Source organism: Staurois parvus, unplaced genomic scaffold (assembly GCF_062004578.1).
Source record: "Staurois parvus isolate SC_StPar_1 unplaced genomic scaffold, SC_StPar_1.0 ptg000980l, whole genome shotgun sequence".
NCBI lineage: Eukaryota > Metazoa > Chordata > Amphibia > Anura > Ranidae > Staurois > Staurois parvus.
This window is the reverse complement of record NW_028318776.1, coordinates 2,068,723-2,092,670: the sequence shown is the minus strand read 5'-3', so window position 1 is coordinate 2,092,670 and position 23,948 is coordinate 2,068,723. Positions and strand designations below refer to the sequence as shown.

At 41.5% G+C, this 23,948-nt stretch overlaps 1 protein-coding gene across 1 annotated transcript in view; it reads left to right on the top strand.

Moving 5' to 3' along the window:
- Positions 1-23,948, top strand: part of GABRA2 (gamma-aminobutyric acid type A receptor subunit alpha2) — a 242,586-nt gene that overhangs the window by 175,776 nt on the left and 42,862 nt on the right. The window lies entirely within an intron of this gene.

The window sequence follows — 23,948 nt, the reverse complement described above, 5'->3', positions numbered from 1 at the left end:
ACCTAATGCAAACAAACTAAAAAAATAATGTGGTGTCCCTCTCAAAATTCAAGCCAGGCCTTCTTTCTTGGCCGGCTAGCAAAAAGTGGAATAGGCACGCCCATCTCTCCTGAAGCAAACCATGTCACATGCCCCCAACAGGGGGCAAAGTGCCTTTTCCCCATGTTCATAAGGACAAAGCCTTTCTCTCCACAACCTTGGCCTGGTGGTGGTGGGGGTCTGCAGGTGAGGGGCTTATCAGTATTTGAATGTTCTTTTTTAAATCAAGAGGGCACCTAGATATCATTCCCCCAACATGAATGAGCAAGGAGTACCCTACTCATTTACAAAAAAAATGCACGTTGATCAGTCCTTTATGAAATAAAGACTCCCAATGTAAATCCATCATCAATCACATCATCAAGATCATCATGTAAATCCTTTTCAATCATGATGAATAATGGCCTGATAAAAGAAAAAACATACAGACCCAAGGGCCATCTGTTCCTGTTGCTACATCTCACCAAATAACAGATTCCCAACTGACAGCTGACAACTGACAGCTGGTTAGTAAGCAAAGGGGTGGGGATGGTTGCTGATGTCATTGACCAAATATGTCCATGGCCATTGACCAAGAAATCAGTAATCAGCCACGATCCCTGCCCCTTTGTTTACGTTACTGCTGCTAAATGTATTACTTACTATTTAAACTGAAGATGGATTGGGAAACACCCTATTTAGTTTGCCTGTTTGACGAATACTGCACAGCCAAAATTTGGACACTAGTGATGATGATTGTTGGGGTGCAAAGTAATCAATAGCAAACTTTTGTATGGAATTAAAACCAAAATATGTGTTGTGGTGCTTTGCAGTGCACCCCAATTTACTGGTATAGTAGTGAGCAATGTACTTCATGCACCTTATATACCTTAGTGCACCACAATGCACAAGCCATGGGTTTTGATGCACTATTTAAAAAAAAGGGTCATGTGAGTTTATGTCTACGTTGAGGTGCATTGGCTGTATATTTAACTAAAAATGCGCACAGTAGCTCACCGCAACACTTTGCAAAAATGTCAATTTAGACTAAAGTATTTCCTTTTGTAATGTGACATGAAAAAAAGTTTAGCTATCATTGGCTTAAACAAATTTATAGCCAAGGCCCCATTCGTTTGAGTGATTTGAAGCTTTATCAAAAGCATTTCAACATTTTCACAATTAAGCCTAATGTCACTTGAAGCTTGAAGCTCATTGCTCAAAAACGTACATGAGCCTGAAACACATGCAAAAACAAGACAAAGAAATACCTGTGCAAATACTAAAAAACAATGCCTGAAAAATGACCAAATACATTCATCTCAAGAATGAATGGGGCCTGGAGAATAATGAAGGGAAGAAGTAAGTGTTAATAAGGGGTTAAATATGAAGTAACTTTTTTTGTAAAGTTGCTTTAACTGACATATGTAGAACAAAAGTAACTCCTTTGATCTTCATATGAATGAACCAGAGTAAATATAGAGTAATATCGTTACTTCATATTTCTTCTGAATAGGCTCCAAGTTTGACAGCAACAGCTCCTGCTGCTGCTGTGTACAAATCCCAGCTGTCATTTTGACAGTGGGAAATCACCACAATGGTGTCCGTTTATGACACAGAGAATAGCTGTGATTTAGAGGATCGCAGCTACTCTCTGGTCATTCACAGTTTATGACACTCAGGAGATCAGGGAGGAGCGATGTCAGCCCTTCACTGGAGATCTGTGTTCTCCCTCCAGATTCCAGCCCAGGGCTGGAGAATCGGAGGAAGCACAAACTAAGCAGAGATAATTTACCTCTGCTTAGTAAACTGATCTTTTACTGTAATCTCGCGAGATTATAGTAAAAGCAGCCATATTCCAGCTTTTGTAGACCGTTCTCCCTTCGTTCGGAGAACTGATCTACACCACTTCATAAAAGGCATTCACAGGAGAACTGTGTTCTCCGAGAATTCCGGGGAACTGAGCAGCGATCATTTACCTCTGGTTCATAAATGGACACCTAAGAGATGAGGGAAGCAGCTCAGCTTCTTCTCACCCTACCTCACTCAGGCCCCACTCCTCCCAAACTGTGGCCCACTCCAGATGCTGCAGTAGTAATAAGATTTCCTTGTTCCCCTGCCACCACACACACCTCATCTTCTTTTCTCCAGGACCACCACTGATTCCACAGAGTTTCCCTCCACATGCTGAAGGTGATATGACCAAGATAAATATATCTGCTCTAAAGACAGGTGCTTAAAATGTGTTGAATTGTAATGAGTAAATGCTCTGGAAATGGAAAGGAATCTTTTATATGAAGTTTCTGTTGTTGTTATAAACAATTGAATTACAGACAATGGGCTTTGAAAGTGCCTTATTGCGCATCTACAGAAATGCATGCTAAAAATGTGTATGTACTTATAATCTATTGATTACAGTACACATGACATACACAGTGGAGCATGGAAAAATGTTAAGGCAGCCTTTTTTAATCAGTGTGCTGTGGCTCCTTGAGGTGCCTTCTGGGTTCTAATGGAGTGCCTTGGAAAAATACCTACAGATTGCCCAAAAATAGTTTACAAGTCAACAAGTTGATCAAACCTGCCTTTTTGTTACGCAAAGCCTTTTTGTTACACAAAGCCACAGGTTTTTATTGTGCAACATTTAAACAAGCCATAGGTGTCCTAACAACTGATGACATCATCCATTGATGCCTGGTTCTACTAGTTTGCCCCTTCCCTACCACTCCCAATCAGCACTAGGATCATGTTAGTTAAGTGGGGGATTAAAAACTGACGAAGAAGAGAACCACTGAAATACTAGTTAGTACCAGTGTGCAAAGGTGTATATGCTTTCCAAGAAGAAACCACCTCTAATGTTGGATGTCCTGCATGTGTGGATGTAGCTGCATTAAGTATAACTATTAGTTTAGTTTTTACATTGTAGATTGAGGTGTCTCAAGATTGTGCAGAATTTTAGAGTGCACTGCCACTGAAAAAAGTTGAGAAGTACCACATTTAGGTTTGGGAATGTGCAGATTATTGGCAGAAAAGACCCGACAATGGCCATACATTTATGGGCTATCATTGGGCTATTGAAATTCAATTTGAGAGATGAGATATCTCTATAAGATTTCATAGGCTGGCTTCATCCTAGACTGCTCATATTTCCCAGAATTGTCCATGGTAGACACATTTATGGCAGACTGATATGTTGAACACTTTTGTCAGGGTAGCCTCATCTCTCTGTGTATTTGCTGCTTTAGAGTACTTCTAATTCTCTTGAGGCAGATTTAATTAATTTGGCTACTTTTTTGTCCTTGTGATTAAATTTCCATTGACAATGGCCCTTGGATAGGTCTAGAGTGTTTTGTATCCAGATAGAATGTATTAAACATCTTGTGAATAGATTTGCCTTCACAGTTGGCAAACATACTATTGTTCAGAATGAAACAATTACTCAAATCAGTGCTTTCTTATTGAACAGCATCCACCATGTGAATTAATGTAAAAGACGTGCCTCTCTACCTGACCTGAAGAGGTCCACTGGAACAATCTGTGACCACCAGCTGCCAGGCTTACTGTAGCTTTGCATCAGCAGAAAGTGACTTGTCATATCTGAAAGCTGATAAATAGATGTAAATACAGTGAGTTACAAATTGTTTTCAAATGTTGGAGACGTAATATTAAATAGCAAAAATGTATTATATTTTTTTTAAGAAGAAGAACAGATCAGTTAAAGTTTCAGTAAAATATGAAGATGAGGATATCAAAGCTTTCAACTGAGTTCTATGGTCATACAAAGCACTTAACTGATGGCTTTGTACTTTAGTAAGGTTTATTAAATATGTTGAGATTGATTGATATAGGAGGTATTTAAGTCCTCTTGCACACTGGACGTTTTTACAGCTGCTGTTTTTGGCTTTTGACGTTTCTTTCTGCAGCCAGTAAACTCCCCAGCATGTTATCCTATGTGTCCATGCACACATAGACTGTAATCAACGTTTTTTGGCAGGGGCGTTTTTTGGCTGGAAAAAAAACCCAGGAATAGTGTATTTTTTAGCTGTAAAAACATTCTAATGCTGAAAAACATGGCAAAATGTAGTAAACCATGGTAAATCGTGGCAAACCAGTGTTTTTGGACTTTTTTTGACCAAAAAAACCTCTATAAAATGCAAACGCGAAAAAATGCGAAAAAACACAGGTAAACGCTAATACAAAACCGGTAAAAACCACTGAAAAACTCACGTGTTTAACGTGATTTTACACAGCTAATGTTACCAGCATTATTAAAATTCCCCATGTGCATGGAGGCTAAAGAGAAACTTTTATGTCCTGAGGTCTCTGTGAGTCATTGGCATTTAAGAGATTGTTCATTCAGACCTATCAAAATGAGTCCCGTGCTAAAATGTTACTTCTGTCATTAGCATTCTTCAGTAACTGTACTTCAGATTAGGTGTGACCATGATTTGTGTTTGCATGAATACTTTTAGGGATGCCATCACTACTCTAAAACAATATTATGTTTGCATAAAAATTCATTTAAAATTTGTACTGCTTTCTTAACATGTTTTATTTTAAGGGTATGATACTGCTATTCCACCAAAATGTCTATGCATTCATCATTTTTATCTGTATAAATATATATTTTTATTTATTATTTTGTTTTATTCTGATTACTATTATCAATGATTTGTGTTATATATACAAAGATACAAGCATACAGAATAGTGCATTAACCACTTCCCGCCCGCCCGCAATGTACTGTGGCAGGGCGGAAGCTACAGGCAAAGCGATGTACTAACACAGGGGGTGCCGTGTGCTCGAGTGGGCGCACAGCACTCCCCCCTCACAACTGCTGTATCCAGCGGACACAACGGAATGAAGGTCCCGGGACTGGGTGATCATGTGATCGCTAGTCGATCACATGATCACAATATAAGAAAAGCTGTTATGAATCAGTCTCATTCATAACAGCTCTGCTCCTCTTCCTAGTGAGCTGTGATTGTCCCACCGCTGTCACGTGATACATGGGGCCAATCACAGCACCCTGTACCATGTGACCAGCTCCAGCCAATCACAGATCACTAGCCTGAGCTGTCAAAATTGATCTCATACATGACAGTTCATGAATGCATTAGGTTTATGACAGCAAGCTTTTACTTGCAGAAGAAATGATCTTTATTTCTCCTGCACAGCAAAGTGTAAAAACAAAAATCCCTGATCAACCCCCCACACACACAACAGTACAATGTTACTATGCTAACATTGTACTATTCTGATAAAAGTATTAAAAAAAATAAATAAAAAAAAATGTAAAAAAATAAAATACCATATTGAGAATGCACCTGTGCCCCCTGCTGCCCCCCACCCGTTAGTCCAGGGAGAAAAGAGAGAACACGGCACCGAGTAAAAGCACTACATTTTACAAACACATGTTATATTAGCACATTTAACCCTTTGATCGCCCCATCACCCAGCCAGTGCCATTAGTACAGTGTCAGTAGAATTTTTCACTGATCACTGTATTACTGCTACTAGCGACATCAGATAGCGTCAGGGTCAGTAAGCACCCCACCCTGCCAAGGTCAGCTAGCGTTAGATTGCCCGCACACTATTGCACTCATGCTATAGGTCGCTGATCACCACCATTACTAGTATAGTTACTAGTATAGTTTTTGTACGGATCATGATTTTGATTACAAACAGAACTATACTAGTGCCTCCTTTTGTATAGTGTCCCCAAAAACACAGTGTTAGCAGGATCGGCCCCGTTCGCTGCCAGCACTAGCTGTTTTTTACGGAAGATATGTATCAATTTATTGTGGACCAAAGCAATTTATACACAAAACAATACATTGCCACCCACCCAAATTTAGCTCTTGTCAGACAATTCGCATGGAAACCTATAAAGGTTTCTGAATTTAAAACTTTTTTGGGCCTATCCCTCAACATGAGCATTATATAAAAGAATTAATTGCGGCCATATTGGTCCTAATTAATTGGAGCCAGTTCGTCGTATGCCCATGTTCTCTGCTGTTACAGATATGCCCATCACGGACCAGCAATGTACTGGTACGTCGCTGGACTTTGAGTGGTTATACCGGGATGATGACTGCAGCTACAGGCATCATTCTGGTACCATTGTTTTTCAGCTGGCAGTTGGCTTTCATGTAAAAACAATCCTGGTGGCCAGTTAGCTGCTGAATTGTTTTTATGAGCAGTGGAAAGGGACATCCCCCCAAGCTCCTGCTGCCTTCCATAGTTTTCTTGGGCTCTCCTGTCCCACGGGGGAATCCGAGAATGCAACCGGCAGTTCCGCTGTCTGACCATAGAGCAGATCAGAGACCAGAATGGTTCCAATCATCTCTATAATCTAAGAAATCAAAAGCTACAAGCATTTCACCACTTCAGTTTCGCAACATATAACCAGCTCCATTTGTAAATTGGGAAAGCATCTGATCACACCGATCTTGGTGAGATTAGATAATGTAAGGGCAGAGGAGATATATAGAGTCTGATAGACCCCAGATTTCTCAAAAAAGAATATATGGCAATGCCCATTGAAGTTATAGGGGATATTTGCATGCCCTGTGGTAGCATTAAAAGTGATAAAAAAAAATAATGAAAGGGACAGTGTAAAAATAATAAAAAAAAAATCAAAATAACTAAAAAAAAGCACCCTTGCCCCCCTGCGCACGGTCACCTGCGTGTGCAAGCGTTAACCCCGTGCCGGTATGTAAACAGCGGTTGCACCATGCCTGTGAGGTATAGCTGCGAACGTTAGATTGAGGGCAGTAATTCTAACACTAGACCTCCTGTGTAAATATAAATTGGTGACCTGTAAAGGCTTTTAAAGCATCGCCTATCGATAATAAAAATGTATGTACTTTGTTGCCATTGCACAGGCTTTCACAATTTTAAAGCATGTCATGTTTGGTATCTATTTATTCAGCATAACATCAGATTTTATATTTTATCAAACAATGGCTATATATTGTGTTTTTGTGCATTAAAACTCTAAAAGTGTATTTTTCCCAAAAGATTTGCATTTGAAAAATCGCTGTGCGAATACCCAACCGCTCACACCCGACCCCACAGTAGCACTCCTAAACTTGCGCCCCCATGGCCTTACTAAACCACAATTCAAACTCCTCCTACAAATCACCATGGCTGCCAAGCAGATTATAGCCAAATCATGGAAATCTCCTTTCTTATGCACAGTGGCAGTTAAGAACAAGGTTACGCAGGCTATGATCTTGATTTATCCACCCTCATTGCCCATTTACTTCATTAATTTGTTTTTCGTTATATGTCTCGATCCCCCTTATGAAATCCTAGGAGTCACACGCTTTCCTTCCACTTTTCTATCCCCCTCCCAACTCTTCCCCTTTCTACTCTCCACTTCTACTCTAACCCCCCCTTCCCCCTTACCTCCTCTTGCTAGTTCTTCTTTTTTCTTTCCCTAGCACCCCCACGTGAACTTGGGGATTGCACCCCTGTAACCACTTTGTACTAAGCCTACATGTGTGTCAATATGCCTACATGCCTTCTTTCAGTCATCCAACCTGCTGCATTTTGTATATTGGTGCTTCTCTCCCCACCCTCACATGGACACCATACCTGTTTTCACAAATTGTTCTGTTCAAATGTCTATGGATTGTCCCATGCCTATGTTTCCATCCTTTGAAAACTAATAAAATATTTGAACAAGAAAAATGTCAACACCCACCATTTTATTCTCTAGGACCTCTGCTTTAAAAAATAAGTATAATGTTTCGGGGGTTCAAAGCAATTTTCTAGCAAAAAAACAGTTTTTTCTTGTGATGAAAAAGTGTCAGAAAGTCTTGGTCTTCAAGAGTGGGTGATGTTGGCCCTGAAATGCCAGGATAGTAGAAGCAACCCCTCCAAATGACCTCTTTTTGGAAACTAGACACTCCAGTGTATTTGCTGAGAGGCATTGTGAGCGTTATGCAGATTTCGTTTGTTGCTACATGTTTTTGGAAAATGAAGAAAGAAAACAAAAAAAATATTTTTTCTTTTTTTTTGAAAACCCTGCGACAAAAATTATACCTGTAAAATGCTTACCATGCCTCTTATCAAATTCCATGGGGTGTCTACTTTCCAAAAATGGGTCATTTGGGGGGGGGGGGGGGGGTTGTACTATCCTGGTATTTTAGAGCCTCCAAAACTGTGATAGGTAGTGGGGAAGTGATATGAGGAAATATGCCCTTTGAAAGCCTGGAGGTGATCATTGGATATTGGGGTCTTGTGTGTAGGTAGGCCGCCAAAAGGTCTCTCACATGTGGTATACCCATACTCAGAAGAAGTAGGAGAATATGTTTTGGGGTGTTATTCCACATATACCAATGGCAAGCATGAGCAATATATCATTAAAGTGACAACTTTGTATTAAAAAAAAGATAAAAAAAAATTGTCATATTCAAAATATTTGTGCCAAAAAATAAAATGTTCCATGGACTCAACATGCCTGTCTGCAAAATTCTTGGGGTGTCTGCTTTCCAAAAAGGGGTCAGTTTTGGGGGGGGGGGGTTGTACTGTCCTGGCATTTTATCACCTCAAGAAATATTATAGGCAGTCAGAAAGTAAAAGCTACCTAAATTCCAATATATATATTGGTGCGACTTTGTTTAGTTATTCAGATGCGATTCAGGTGTGAATTATCGAAGAGTATGACATTGGAAGTTGTACTTGAACCGGGCTCAGAATCTTACTCGGACTCTTTTTTAAAACATTCTGTGTCTGGCTTGCACCTATGTAAACCGGATGTATTGTAAAGGCTGCAAATTAACATGTTGTGCGAATCAGATGCAGTTCAAAATGCATTCAATTCACATACAGGTGAAACTCGAAAAATTAGAATATTGTGCAAAACTTCATTTATTTCAATAATGCAACTTAAAACATGAAACTAATATATGAGATAGACTCATTGCATGCAAAGCAAGATAGTTCAAGCCGTGATTTGTCATAATTGTGATGATTATGGCTTACAGCTTATGGCTTAAAGCAAGGATTATACATAGAACAATATCGGACCTCTGAAAAGTATAAGCATGCATATGTACTCAGTACTTGGTTTGGGCCCCTTTTGCAGCAATTACTTCCTCAATGCGGCGTGGCATGGAAGCTATCAGACTTTGGCACTGCTGAGGTGTTATGGAAGACCAGGATGCTTCAATAGCGGCCTTCAGCTCTTCTGCATTGTTCAGTATAATGTCTCTCATCTTTCTCTTGGCAATGCCCCATAGATTCTCTATGGGATTCAGGTCAGGCGAGTTTGCTGGCCAATCAAGCACAGTAATCCCACGGTCATTGAACCAGGTTTTGGTGCTTTTTGCTGTCAACACAAATCAACACAGACCGTGGAATCTTCACACTGGACTTCAAGCATCTTGCAGTGTGTGCCTCTCCATTCTTCCTCCAAAATCTGGGTCCTTGGTTTCCAAATAAGATTCAAAAGTTGCTCTTATCAGAAAAGAGGACTTTGGACCACTGAGCAACAGACCAGGTCTGTTTTTCTTTAGCCCAGGTAAGACGCTTCTGACGTTTGTTGTTCAGGAGCGGCTTGACAAGAGGAATGCGATATTTGAAGCCCATGTCCAGGATCCGTCTGTGTGTGGTGGCTCTTGATGCACTGACTCCAGCCTCAGTCCACTCCTTGTGAAAGTCCCCAACACTTTTGAATTGCCTTTTCCTGACAATACTCTCCAGGCTGTGGTCATCCCTGCTGCTTGTGCACCTTTTTCTTCCAGACTTTTCCCTTCCACATAACTTTCTATTAATGTGCTTTGATACAGCACTTTGGGAACATCCAACTTCTTTTGCAATTACCTTTTGAGGCTTTCCCTCCTTATGGAGGGTGTCAATGATGGTTTTCTGCACAACTGTCAGGTCAGCAGTCTTTCCCATGATTATGATTCCTACTGAACCAGACTCAGAGACCATTTAAAGGCTCAGGATCCCTTTGCAGGTGTTATGACTTAATTAGCTGATTAGAGTGGGACTCTTTGAGCCTAGAATATTGCACCTTTTCACAATATTCTAATTTTCTGAGATTGTGGATTTGGGGCTTTTAAGAGCTATAAGCCATAATCATCACAATTATGACAAATCACGGCTTGAACTATCTTGCTTTGTATGTAATGAGTCTATCTCATATATTAGTTTCACCTTTTAAGTTGCATTACTGAAATAAATGAACTTTTGCACGATATTCAAATTTTTTGAGTTTCACCTGTATGTGTGAACCAGGGCTGAAGAAATATAACTCTGGCTCCTTTTTAGACATTTTGTTCAAAGTGAATAATGATGAATCCCATTTATTGACAGCCAAAGTTGCCCCATTGTTGACCTTAATTCCCTCCTCTCCAAAATATTATCTTTATGTGATGACATTTGCCAAATTGTGCTAAAAAACACATGTAACTTTGTGAATGCTTTTTAGAAAAGCTATGTACACTTTGTTCTTCATTTTAATCTTTTTATTGACATTATGGGCTGAATTCACATGTGCAGTGACTGTTTTACTGCATTGTAAAATGCCATTCACCGCAAGGTCACACAAAAAACAATTGTTTTCTGTGTTTCCTATTCATACTACAACCCTTCCTAGAAACCAATGCGGTTTACCTCTTTGGCAGCTGTCCATTGTGTGTGAATTCGTCCAAAGGTAAGTAAAGAATGGAATATTAATTTGCCCAAAGTCTCTCCTACACCATTGTGATTAGCAGAGACGCAATAATGCACATTATGCCATGCTAGTGGGTTGCCTAACCCACCAAAACACACCAGGTGCATGTAGCATTTTTTTGGCAGCACTTATTTATATACTGCTCAAAAATATTAAAGGAATACTTTGAAATCAGATCTCAATGGGGAAAAATCTCACGCTGGATATCTATACTGATATGGACTGGGTAATGTGTTAGGAATGTAAGGATGCCCCACAATTTGATGGAAATGAAAATTATCAACCTACAGAGGACTGAATTCAAAGACACCCCGAAAATCAAAGTGAAAAAATTATGCAGCAAGCTACTCCATTTTGCTGAAATTTCATTGCAGCAACTCAAAATGGTACTCAGTAGTTTGTATGGTCCCCACATGCATGTATGCATGCCTGACAGTGTTGTGGCATGCTCCTAATGAGACGACGGATGGTGTCCTGGGGTATTTCCTCCAAGATCTGGACCAGGGCATCACTGAGCTCCTGGACCGTCTGAGGAGCAACCAGGCAGCATCGGATGGAACGAAACATGATATCCCAGAGGTGTTCTCTTGGATTTAGGTGAGGCAAGTGTGAGGGCCATTCAATGGTATCAATTCCTTTATCCTCCAGGAACTGCCTGCATACTCTCTCCACATGAGGCCAGGCATTGTCATGCGCCAGGAGGAACCCAGGACCTACTGTACCAGTGTAGGGTCTGACACTGGGTCCAAGGATTTCATCCCGATACATAATGGCAGTCAGGGTGCCATTGTCTAGCCTGTAGAGGTCTGGGCGTCCCTCCATGGATATGCCTCCCCAGACCATCACTGATCCACCACCAAAATGGTTATGCTGAACAATGTTACAGGCAGCATAACGTTCTCCACAGCTTCTCCAGACCCTTTCACGTCTGTCACATGTGCTCAGGGTGAACCTGCTCTCATGTATGAAAATCACAGAGTGCCAGTGGAGGACCTGCCAATTCTGGTGTTGAATGGCAAATGCCAATCGAGCTCTATGATGTCGGGATGTGAGCACAGGGCTCACTAGAGGACGTTGTGCCCTCAGGTCATCCTCATGAAGTCTTTTTCTGATTGTTTGATCAGAGACATTCACACCAGTGGCCTGCTGGAAGTCATTTTGTAGGGCTCTTGCAGTGCTCATCTTGTTCCTTCTTGCACAAAGGAGCAGATACCGGTCCTGCTGATGGGTTAAGGACCTTCTACGGCCCTGTCCAGCTCCCCTAGAGTAACTGCCTGTCTTCTGGAATCTCTTCCATGCTCTTGGGACTGTGGTCGGAGACACAGCAAACCTTCTGGCAATGGCACGTATTGATGTGCCATCCTGGAGGAGTTGGACTGCTTGTGTCCAGGTATCACCTCATGCTACCAGTAGTGACACTGACCCTTGCCAAATGCAAAAACTAGTGAAAAACAGTCAAAAGATGAATAGGGAAAAAAATGTCAGTGGCCAACTGTAAAATCATTTCTGTTTTAGGGGTCGTCTCATTGTTGCCCATCTAGTGCACCTGTTACTTTCATTAACACCAAAGCAGCTGAAACTGATTAACAACCCCCTCTGCTACTTAACTGACCAGATCAATATCCCAGGAGTTTAATTGACTTGATGCTATAATCTGATTTAAAAAATGTTCCTTTAATTTTTTTGAGCAGTGCATATACTGTATGTATAAAGTAGATGATTTGGATTATGAAATTATTTTAAATTAAGTTTGCCAAAAGTAAAGTATTAAAAAAATAGAAGAAAAGAAAAATGAGAGAATAGATAGAAGACAGAGGTATAGAGAAAGAGTGAGGTCTGGGGCCTGGAGTATTACTTAAAGTGGAGCTCTAGTCAAATAAAAAAAAAAAAATAAAAGACAGCATCTACAAACACTGTAGCTGCTGACTTTTAAAAAACAGACACTCACCTGTCCCTCAATCCAGCAGTGTCTTCACCACAGCCGAGTTCACTGGCCTTCCTTGCTCCCCGGAGCCAGCATCTTCAGTGTGGGCATCCGGCTGTAACAGCCTGCGGCTTCACAGTTGGGTGCCCACTGCGTATGTGAGAGTAGCGCTATGCTTTGTGAATGGTCCCCTATTCTTCTGGGACCTGTCACATGGAGGGAGGGAGGATAACTTCCGCTTCAGATCACCTAGGTGATCACAACAGAAGTGAGAGTTGGTATCTGTCAAATTTGGGTACCCCCTGCTCCCCAAAGATTCCAAATAACGGGGAGCGGGTGACAAAGCCTTAAAGCGGAACTTCCCCTTTTGGGTGGAGCTCTGCTTTAAAGTCAAGTTTGTCACCTGGAGAGGTGGTGTCCATCATCAAACTTAGCAAGCTTCTATCAAAACCTGTTGAATAATTGTGTTCAGCCAGTGGTCACTAAGTCAACTAGTATTTGCAGCCAGCAATGGCAACCTCCATGTTTTATGCTGTATAGATAATGTTCTCACTTTGTGACTGAGTTCTTCTATCAGAGCAAGAAAGGGGCATGTTCTTCTTTTTACTCACTTAGTTGCGCATGTGTAAATTGATACCTTGCTACTCAAGTCTATTCACAATATAAGCTATTCAGGTTGTTCACAATGTATCTCTGTCCAGAAAATGTTGTAGCGTGGCTTTGAGTGTACAGTGTGCTGGATGCAAGTGTTATATATGACTAATCATATACAATAATCACAATTATAAGTTTCCACTTGGATGATATGTGTTATTGCACTAGACATCTGATTTTTACACCACCTTACAGAATATGCCAGTAAATATTTTTATTTTTTTATTATAATTTAAGATCACTATTTAAAGAAATTATCAGGTTTGGTGTTTGGGTAAACACATTTTTTTCGGTGCGACTTTGCATTTTCATGAGTTTGCATCATTGTATACATCTGGTGTTTTGTTTTGTATTGTTTTTCCTTTTGTTAGCGCATGCAGACTTTCCTATATATTACTGCTGATTGTTTGCACTGATAAGAAGTCCCAGAGGTTGCCTTCAAGTTGACAATGAAATCTCTCACCCCACATTAAGATTCCTCCCATGTTTTGAATGTTATTGGAGATGTTGTCCAGGCAGTGAAAAAGCAAAAAAAAGTGTTTGTTTCACTTATTGAAATGTATTCTTGAAAAGCTGTAGAGATGTCCCAGTGCTGTCCCTCAGGGAGATGTGTCAGGATAAATAATAATATCCACACAGTTTATTTCATATCACATGCATTGCACAGATCATGTTAAGAAAAAATAACAGACACTTTACATATTTAAAAGCAGCCCAAAGCATTGTTTAAATTAGATGCAAAATAACAAACACATTTTATAATCAAAAGCTTTACTTAGCTGCCACCTCTTCAGTAAAGCAACCCCCCCACCCCACCCAAAAAAAATAAATAAAATATATATATATATATATATATATATATACAGTCATGGCCGAAATTGTTGGCACCCTTGATATTTCTCCAGGAAATCATGTATTTCTCACGAAACGTATTGCATTAACACATGTTTTGCTATACACATGTTTATTCCCTTTGTGTGTATTGGGACAAAACAAAAAAAGGGAGGAAAGAAAGCAAATTCGACATAATGTCACACAAACCTCCAAAAATGGGCTGGACAAAAGTATTGGCACCCTTTCACAACTGCGGATAAATAAGAATGTTACAAGCATGTGATGCTCCTGTAAACTCACCTGGGGCAAGTAACAGGTGTGGGCAATATAGAAATCACACCTGAAAGCAGATAAAAAGGAGAGACGTTCACTTAACCTTTGCATTGTGTGTCTGTCTGTGCCACACTAAGCATGGACAACAGAAAGAGGAGACGAGAACTGTCTGAGGACCTGAGAACCAAAATTGTGGCAAAATATCAACAATCTCAAGGTTACAAGTCCATCTCCAGAGAACTAGATTTGCCTTTGTCCACAGTGCGCAACATTATCAAGAAGTTTGCAACCCATGGCACTGTAGCTAATCTCCCTGGTCGTGGACGGATGAGGAAAATTGATGAAAGATTGCAACGCAGAATAGTCCGGATGGTGGATAAGCAGCCCCAAACATGTTCCAAAGACATTCAAGCTGTCCTGCAGGCTCAGGGAGCATCAGTGTCAGCGCGAACTATCCGTCGACATTTAAATGAAATGAAACGCTATGGCAGGAGACCCAGGAGGACCCCACTGCTGACACAGAGACATAAAAAAGCAAGACTACAGTTTGCCAAAATGTACTTGAGTAAGCCAAAAGCCTTCTGGGAAAACGTCTTGTGGACAGATGAGACCAAGATAGAGCTTTTCGGTAAAGCACATCATTCTACTGTTTACCGAAAACGGAATGAGGCCTACAAAGAACAAAACACAGTACCTACGGTAAAATATGGTGGAGGTTCAATGATGTTTTGGGGTTGTTTTGCTGCCTCTGGCACTGGGTGCCTTGACTGTGTGCAAGGCATCATGAAATCTGAGGATTACCAAAGGATTTTGGGTCGCACTGTAGGGCCCAGTGTCAGAAAGCTGGGTTTGCGTCCAAGATCCTGGGTCTTCCAGCAGGACAATGACCCCAAACATACGTCAAAAAGCACTCAGAAATGGATGGCAAAGAAGCGCTGGAGAGTTCTGAAGTGGCCAGCAATGAGCCCAGATCTAAATCCCATTGAACACCTGTGGAGAGATCTTAAAATTGCTGTTGGGAAAAGGTGTCCTTCCAATAAGAGAGACCTGGAGCTGTTTGCAAAGGAAGAGTGGTCCAAAATTCCGGGTGAGAGGTGTCAGAAGCTTATTGATGGTTATAGGAAGCGACTGATTTCAGTTATGTTTTCCAAAGGGTGTGCAACCAAATATTAAGTTAAGGGTGCCAATACTTTTGTCCAGCCCATTTTTGGGGTTTTGTGTGACATTATGTCATATTTGCTTTTCTGCCTCTGTTTTATATTTGTTCCAATACATACAAAGGGAATAAACATGTGTATAGCAAAACATGTGTTAATGCAATACCTTTTTTGTGTGAAATACTTGATTTTCAGGAAAAATATCAAGGGTGCCAACAATTTCGGCCATGACTGTATATATATATATATATTTGCAATCAGCGGATCTGTTTTGATATCTATACGTATGCATGGTAATATAGGTTTATATATAAAATTGAAAGATAAAGCTGTAACTTTATGCAGGGCTGTGTTTAATATTGATTGGACCATGGGCAAAATTTTTCTTGGACCCCCCACCCGCAATTTTGCTCTCCATCTGCTTTGAGACATACGATAAATAGCAGCTAGACTCAAAATCAGATTACTGCAGCAAATCAGACAGCAATTGCGATTGGTTCCCAGAGGTTACAACATATCATTACCATTCACAGACTGATTGCTAGAGGTTACAGCTCACTGATTAGTTGCTAGAGGTTACAACACATGATTTCTGCTTGCTGATTGGTTGCTAGAGGTTACTGCTCATCATTACTGCTCACTGACTGGTTGCTAGAGCTTACTGCACATCTTTGTTGCTCACTGATTAGTTGCTAGAGGTTACTGCACATTACCAGTTACTGATTGGTTGCTAGAGGTTACTGCAAATCATTACTGCTTTCCCATTGGTTGCTAGAGGTTACTGCATATTCTTTCCACTCACTGGTTGCTAGAGATTACTGCACATAATTACTGCTAACTCATTGGTTACTAGAGGGGACTGTACATCATTATTGCTCACTGATCAGTTGCTAGAAATTACAGCAGATCACTACTATTTACTGATTGGTTTCTTTTGGTTACTGTGCATTATTACCACTTACTTATTGATTGCTAGGGGCTACAGCACATCATTACAGCTCACTGATTGGTTGCTGAAGGTTACACCACATTATCTCCTTACAGCCTGCACAACATGGACTGGGAAGGTGAGCGTACCCACCAACAGATAGAAAACTGTCCTAGAGCTCCTGGGATCAATGACAGTGCTGAGAGGAAGGGTGTGAACAGTGGCAGTGCTAGGGGATGGGATAGGTGGCAGTGCTGGGGGGATGGGATGAATGACAGTGTTGTTGTGGGGATGGGATCAGTGGCAGTACTTGGGGGGATGGGTTTAGTGGCAGTACTTGGGGGGGGGGATAGGATCAGTGGCAGTACTGGATGGGGATGAGAGGTGACAATTCTACACAACCACCAATGGTAGGGGGAGTTTACACTAACCACCAGTGTAAGGGCAATTCTGCACTTACCACCAGTGTAAGGGCAATTCAGCACTTACCACCAACGTAAAGGGGGATTTTTCACCAACAACCAATACATTTCTACACTGGCGACCAATCTAATGGGGGTTTCTACATGGCAGAAAAAAAACAAAGAAAAGGATATAGCACCTCAAAGGCTAATCAGCAGTATAAATATAATTTATTAAGGATATAAAAAAGTGTATACAACACGTATCATATCATCATACAATACACGTATCCTGTTGCTAGCCACCCCTCCCAACACTCCACCCCCCACCAATCTCCCCCACACAACCCCAACCCTCCCTCTCAGGGCAACCCCAGCACCCCCACAAGCCACCCCCAATCCCCAAACCAGAGCACCAAAAAGCTACCCCCGCCCCTCCCTATAATTCCTACAGTTCCCCTATCCTGTGAGAGTGGAAATAGATCCCCCAGAAGTCCCTCTGATGCAGTGCCTGGAACTATATGTGGTAAGTGAGGACATATAAGTTCAGCTGTGTGGAAAAGTTCAGAATGTTGATGCTGAGTATCGTATCACAGCAAGAGGGGAGAGCAACAAAAGGGCAACCTCAGTTCCTCCATAATGCAGTTTGTAGTTATTGAAGGTGCCAGTGTCCATCTGTAGTAATTTTCAATCCGGCATCTCTCTAGGGGATCACATGAGGAAGGAGATGTGATCCCTTCCGCCTACATGTTTCGCCCCTCCCACTGACCAGGGCTTCTACATGGGCCACCAAAGTAAGGGAGGATTCAACACTGACCACAAATGCAAGTTAGGATTTTTTACCAACTACTAATATAAAGAGGAGATTCTACACTGGTAAGCAATGTAAAGGGGATTTACACTAACCACTAATGTTTAGGAGCATTCACAGTGACCACCAATGTAAGGGGGACATTGACACTGACCACGAGTGTGAATGAAAGGATTCTACACCAAGCCCCAATGTAATGAGAAGATGACATTGACCACCAATGTAATTGAGATATTTAGGTCAGGGACTTTTGTTCTGCATTTCTAGCGCACAGAGCAGCCCACTGAAATGAATGGGCTGTCCTACATGCGACGTACATCTTTATCCAGCCCGTCAGTACACCTTTGCATCCTAAATTTCCCTGCTAACCTCTGCACCACATGCCTCCCTCATCCTCTCCACCCCAAATTCCCCCCCCCACCCACGTTAACGCTACATGCCTCCTCTGCACATCTCTGCACCCACCTTCCTTACTTCTGTACTTCCCCTCCTTGCTCACCTGTGCACCCCAAACTGTAATTTCTCCTCTGCCTACCTCTGCACCCTTCCCCCCCCTACTTTGCTTACCTTTGCAGAGCAGGCTAATGGTAGGCTCAGTGACCACAGTTGCAGGCAGGACTTTTAATCACACCCGTTTACCTCTCCAGTGGGCAATATTCGACAGAGGTGATGGTGGCTGGAACCTCAGGGGGGCATAATATACATATGAATGCCGCATTGCTGCCACTATTTTCATATGAATGTCATATTCCTGCCACTGGTAACATATGAATGCCGGGTATTTACATGTGAATGCTGACATGAGACACAGCACAGTATGAGGAATTTAAGGGACAATGAACTGTAAACTGGAACAGTTGGATTATGGGCAGGCCAGCTGCTTTGGGCCCCACAACAATGACTGGGGCCAAGGGCAGCTGCCCCTTTTGCCCCTCCTTAAAGACAGCCCTGACATTATGGGCAGCAAAGTCCTCTCTTATGAGTCCTGTGATTAAGGATGATTGAACTGATTTTTATGAACATGAATTCAGGGAGATCATGCCAAACTACATATTTTAGCTTGGTAACTGATCATTTTTGTAGTTCCTTATTGTGGTCTGTTGGTAATATTCTGCTTGGCTACATGTATAAATTCCTGACACACAACAATAATTATACTATCAACTATAATAAAAGCTACCCTTCATCGTTGGAAGCAGTCCTTGAGTTTAAATAAAGTGACTTTGCCTTGCCAAGGGGGTTGACTTATTAATGGTGAATAGGCTGTTCACTTTAAAAGGGAATTTTTACTTAACTTAGTGAATGAGCCAAGCTCTGCTCTCTTCAATCATCCAATCATGTGCAAGCCAAAATATTGCTAAGGCCTCTCTTTATCAATTATTCACCTGGGTTGGTCGGGAGGAGTGGCGATCCTTCCTCTACATGTACTAGCCCCCTGGATTGGTATTAGGACAAGCCTACACCCCATGTTCTGGGACACAGGAATATGCTTTCACTTCTACTTTGAATGGCGCCAAAAGCAATCAAACAGGTCGCAGCAAACAAAAATACTGTTTTTTTTTCTTTGTATAGGATTGATTGTTTAGTTAAGTGAATTTTCACCACATTCACTAAGCTAGGGGAAAATTACCTTTCCCTTGCAAAGTAAAAATTCCCTTGAAATGTGAACAGTCTATTTGCCTTTAGTAACTTATTGCCACAAGCTCTTAAGATTAAATTTTAGGCTTACAGCATAGGGGTTGCTTCACTAAAGATAAGTTCACTTTGCAAGATTTTTTTCTTAGTTTAAAGAATATTGTGAAAATTTACTGTGCAAAGAATATCCAATCAAAGAAAATAACAAAACAGTATCTTGCTTGCACATTGGATGACAGATGCCAGCAGAGCCTCATCTCATACACTAAGGGAAATACAGTATCTCACAGAAGTGAGTACACCCCTCACATTTTTGTAAATATTTTATTCTATCTTTTCATGTGACAACACTGAAGAAATTACACTTTGTTACAATGTGACGTAGTGAGTGTACAGCTTGTATAACAGGGTAAATTTGCTGCCCCCTCAAATAACTCAACACACAGCCATTAAGGTCTAAACCACTGGTAACAAAACTGAGTACACCTCTAAGTGAAAATGTCCAAATTGGGCCCAAAGTGTCAATATTTTGTGTGGCCACCATTATTTTCTAGCACTGCCTTAACCCTCTTGCGCATGGAGTTCACCAGAGCTTCACAGGTTGAAACTGGAGTCCTCTTCCACTCCTCCATGATGACATCACGGAGCTGGTGGATGTTAGAGACCTTGCGCTCCTCCACCTTCCGTTTGAGGATGCACCACAGATGCTCAATAGGGTTTAGGTCTGGAGACATGCTTGGCCAGTCCATCACCTTTACCCTCAACTTCTTTAGCAAGGCAGTGGTCATCTTGGAGGTGTGTTTGGGGTCATTATCATGTTGGAATACTGCCCTGAGACCCAGTATCCGAAGGGTGGGGATCATGCTCTGCTTCAGTATGTCACAGTACAAGTTGGCATTCATGGTTCCCTCAATAAACTGTAGCTCCCCAGTGCCAGCAGCACACATGCAGCCCCAGTCCATGACACTCCCACCACCATGCTTCCCTGTACGCAAGACACACTTGTCTTTGTACTCCTCACCTGGTTGCCGCCACACACGCTTGACACCATCTGAACCAAATAAATGTATCTTGGTCTCATCAGACCACAGGACATGGTTCCAGTAATCCATGTCCTTAGTCTGCTTGTCTTCAGCAAACTGTTTGCAGGCTTTCTTGTGCATCATCTTTAGAAGAGGCTTCCTTCTGGGACAACAGCCATGCAGACCAATTTGATGCAGTGTGTGGCGTAAGGTCTGAGCAGTGACAGCTGACCCCTTACCCCTTCAACCTCTGCAGCAATGCTGGCAGCACTCATATGTCTATTTCTCAAATACAACCTCTGGATATGGCTCTGAGCATGTGCACTCAACATCTTTGGTCGACCATGGTGAGGCCTGTTCTGAGTGGAACCTGTCCTGTTAAACTGCTGTATGGTCTTGGCCACCATGTTGCAGCTCAATTTCAAGGTCTTGGCAACCGGGGAGGGAAAATGGCTAATTGGGCCCAATTTGGACATTTGCACTTAGGGGTGTACTCACTTTTGTTGCCAGTGGTTTAGACATTAATGGCTGTGTGTTGAGTTATTTTGAGGGGACAGCAAATTTACACTATTATACAAGCTGTATACTCACTACTTTATATTATAGCAAAGTGTCATTTCTTCAGTGCTGTCACATGAAAAGATATAATAAAATATTTACAAAAGGGTTATACTCACTTCTGTGAGATACTGTATACCATTGTAAAGTGGAATTTCCTTGCAAAGTGAATAGCTTATTTTCCTTTTGTAAATCAACCCCATAAACTACATGTAAGAGAGCCATTTTACCTGTGACAGGGTTAATATTTCTGTCCATCCAGTCCAGATAGTATACAACTCTGCCATACAGCATAGCTCTGTCTGGCATGGGAGGGGACCCAATCTTTTCCTGCTGCATTTTTATTTCTATTTACAGGTCTCCCCTTTTGACTGGACAATAAATGAAGAAGTAAAAAGACCGATGAGCTCATCTCTCTGTCACTCTTCTTTCTCCAACTATGAGGATGCTCCTTACACTGCAACACAGCTGATTGGCTGCTTGTGCTGCTTCTTCTACCCCCTGAGCTTTGTTATACAAAGGCTAATCAGATTGAGTTACTTATATTGCTTCACTGTAAGCATACATTTACTAATGTATTAATAAATACAGAGCTGCATTATTTTGTACCTTTGATATCTGACTGAAGTTTAGCTTTAACATACTGGTCGAATTATATCATTAGTCTTCTGCAGACAGTAGGAAGCATTTTCTCAGTTATTTCTCTGGGAAGTGACGTTTTCAGGTTACAAATTAAGAAGCAGCAGGAGAACTAATTTGGGTGAGATTGAGGTGGATTTTTACACTGGCTGGTCATAGACTCAGAGGCAGCAGCAGGGGACACAGCAAAGAACCTAAATGTCATTGAGATTTTGTGCCTGTTGACACATAAACAGACAGCTGCTGCATAGTAAGCCACAGTGGTGTACAATGTGGCAGCATTTTGTTTCGGCTGCAGGGAGTCAGCATTAGGGGCTGGTGTAGTTTGTGATTCAGCGCCTTACAAAAACGTCCTTTTTTTGGCACAATCTTTATTAAAAGTGCACAAACGTGACATTTCATTCATGCTGCTGTACAGTGACATGTGATCCTGTCCAGTGCGCTGTGATAAAATACAGCATGTGTACATTTCATCCCAGAACACTGCAGCGCAGCTCCCTGATGTATTTCATTGTCTAAAGGACACATAGAAAACAAGTGTATTCTGTGTGTGTCCTAGTGGTGACCTGTGTTTTCCAGTGTGGAAAAACACCAGTCACTGTGTGAATTGATCTTTACATGACTGTCTATCTCAAAGTCAGTATCTTGTTGCTTGAAGTAAGTCCATGTCATTATCAACATATAAGATGACTTCTGCTCAGTCACATAATTGGAGTTTGGAATTTTCCAAAGCTTCTCTGCAAACAGCTTTCAACCTGGTTCAGATAGTAGACAATTGTGTCCTGATACTGGGGATGCACCCCAACTGAATTGATGCTTTATTACCTCCGACACTATCACTCCACTGGCATCATCATCACGTACCAACAGCAGTAACAGTGGCCGCTAGAGTTTACTGGACCTGAGGAATGTTTCCATTTCCTAAGTAATAATAAAGCTCAAATTCTGAACAATAGTTATAGGTAAGTTCCAGAAAGATGGCCAGAATGCATTGGTCCATTCTTCTAGAACCAGAAATATTAAACCATAAAACCTTGCATAACTGATGAATCATTAAGAACAGTTGCCTCAGCTGGCTTAAAAGTCAGTTAAGGGGCTCCTTTGGCCAGTTGCACATGTCTTGATAGAAAGTGCCTTCATCACAGCAGATAATCTCATCACTATTAAACAAAACTCTTTACCTTAAGTCTGATGAAATTAATCCCTTGGCACCTCCCGGATCTTTAAGGGTTTCAGATGCCAGGAGGCGGGGCAAGGTTTCTGATCATGTGACCACAGTGATTGGCTGTCACATGATCAGAAAGCTCCCGGAAGCTTTCCATTAGTTGCCACTAACAGGCGCAGGGCATGCATTCTCGGCACAGTTCTGTTTACATTCTGGTACGCATATATGTGGCTTCTCTGCATTAAGGTCCACGCGCCGAGAGGATGCACATATGCATACGGCCGGCGTGAAGGAATTCAATTAATCGTACATAAGTGCCATTTATCATCCTTCTTTCCAAAGTATTTAAAATGAATCAACCTCAAGTTATAGCTACATTTTAATTTCTACCATATCTGAATATATTCACTCACTGACTCATTTATTAAAGTGGTACTAAAGGCTAGACATTCCCTGCATTAAGGTAAAAAATGTTCCACTAATTGTATAGCCCCCTCACTCCCCTATATACTTACCTGAGTCCTGAAGCGATCCAGTTCTGTGCTGGTCTGCAGTGGTGATGGTCTCTCTCCTCACAGGCTCAGAGACAGCAGTGATCAGGAAAGATTTTTTTCCCCCTGCTGGAGCAAAATGGATCATGCTTTGCTGGGTTTTTTGCCTTCTTGATCAACTGTGAGTAGAAGATTGTGTATGTGGGATTGTATTTTTTTTTCCTTTTTATTGGTTGAACTAGATGGACTTTTTTCAACCAGGCTAACTATGCAACTATGTAGAAGTGGGAGCCATTGGTTCCTGATGCAGTAAATCAAATTCTATAAGTTGGGAGCAGGGGGTAGAGCCAAGCACAGCCCAGCTCGGGAGTGAGTCCACATTTGTGACACCAAAGGAAGTGGCTTCCTATGGCACACAGAGAAGAGGAGGAGCCAAGGGCTCCGGTGGGGGATCCCAGAAAAAAAAAACGCTTTCCAACCGCTTTAAGCCCATATGCTGGGTTATGATAATTGTCACACAGCAAATCATGTGGTGGCAACTTAATATATAAAGAATGCAGATGTAGTCAAGTCTCAGCTGTTTATTGACCAAAATGAGGAGTACAGAAAACACCCAGTAAACAGAAGTTCATGGAATAAAAAACCTTGGTAATGAGAGTGGTTATAGAAGAATGGTCAGACTTGTTCAAATTAATAGAAAATGTACAACTCCTTAACATCCAACCTTTACAACTCTGGTGTATGGGTT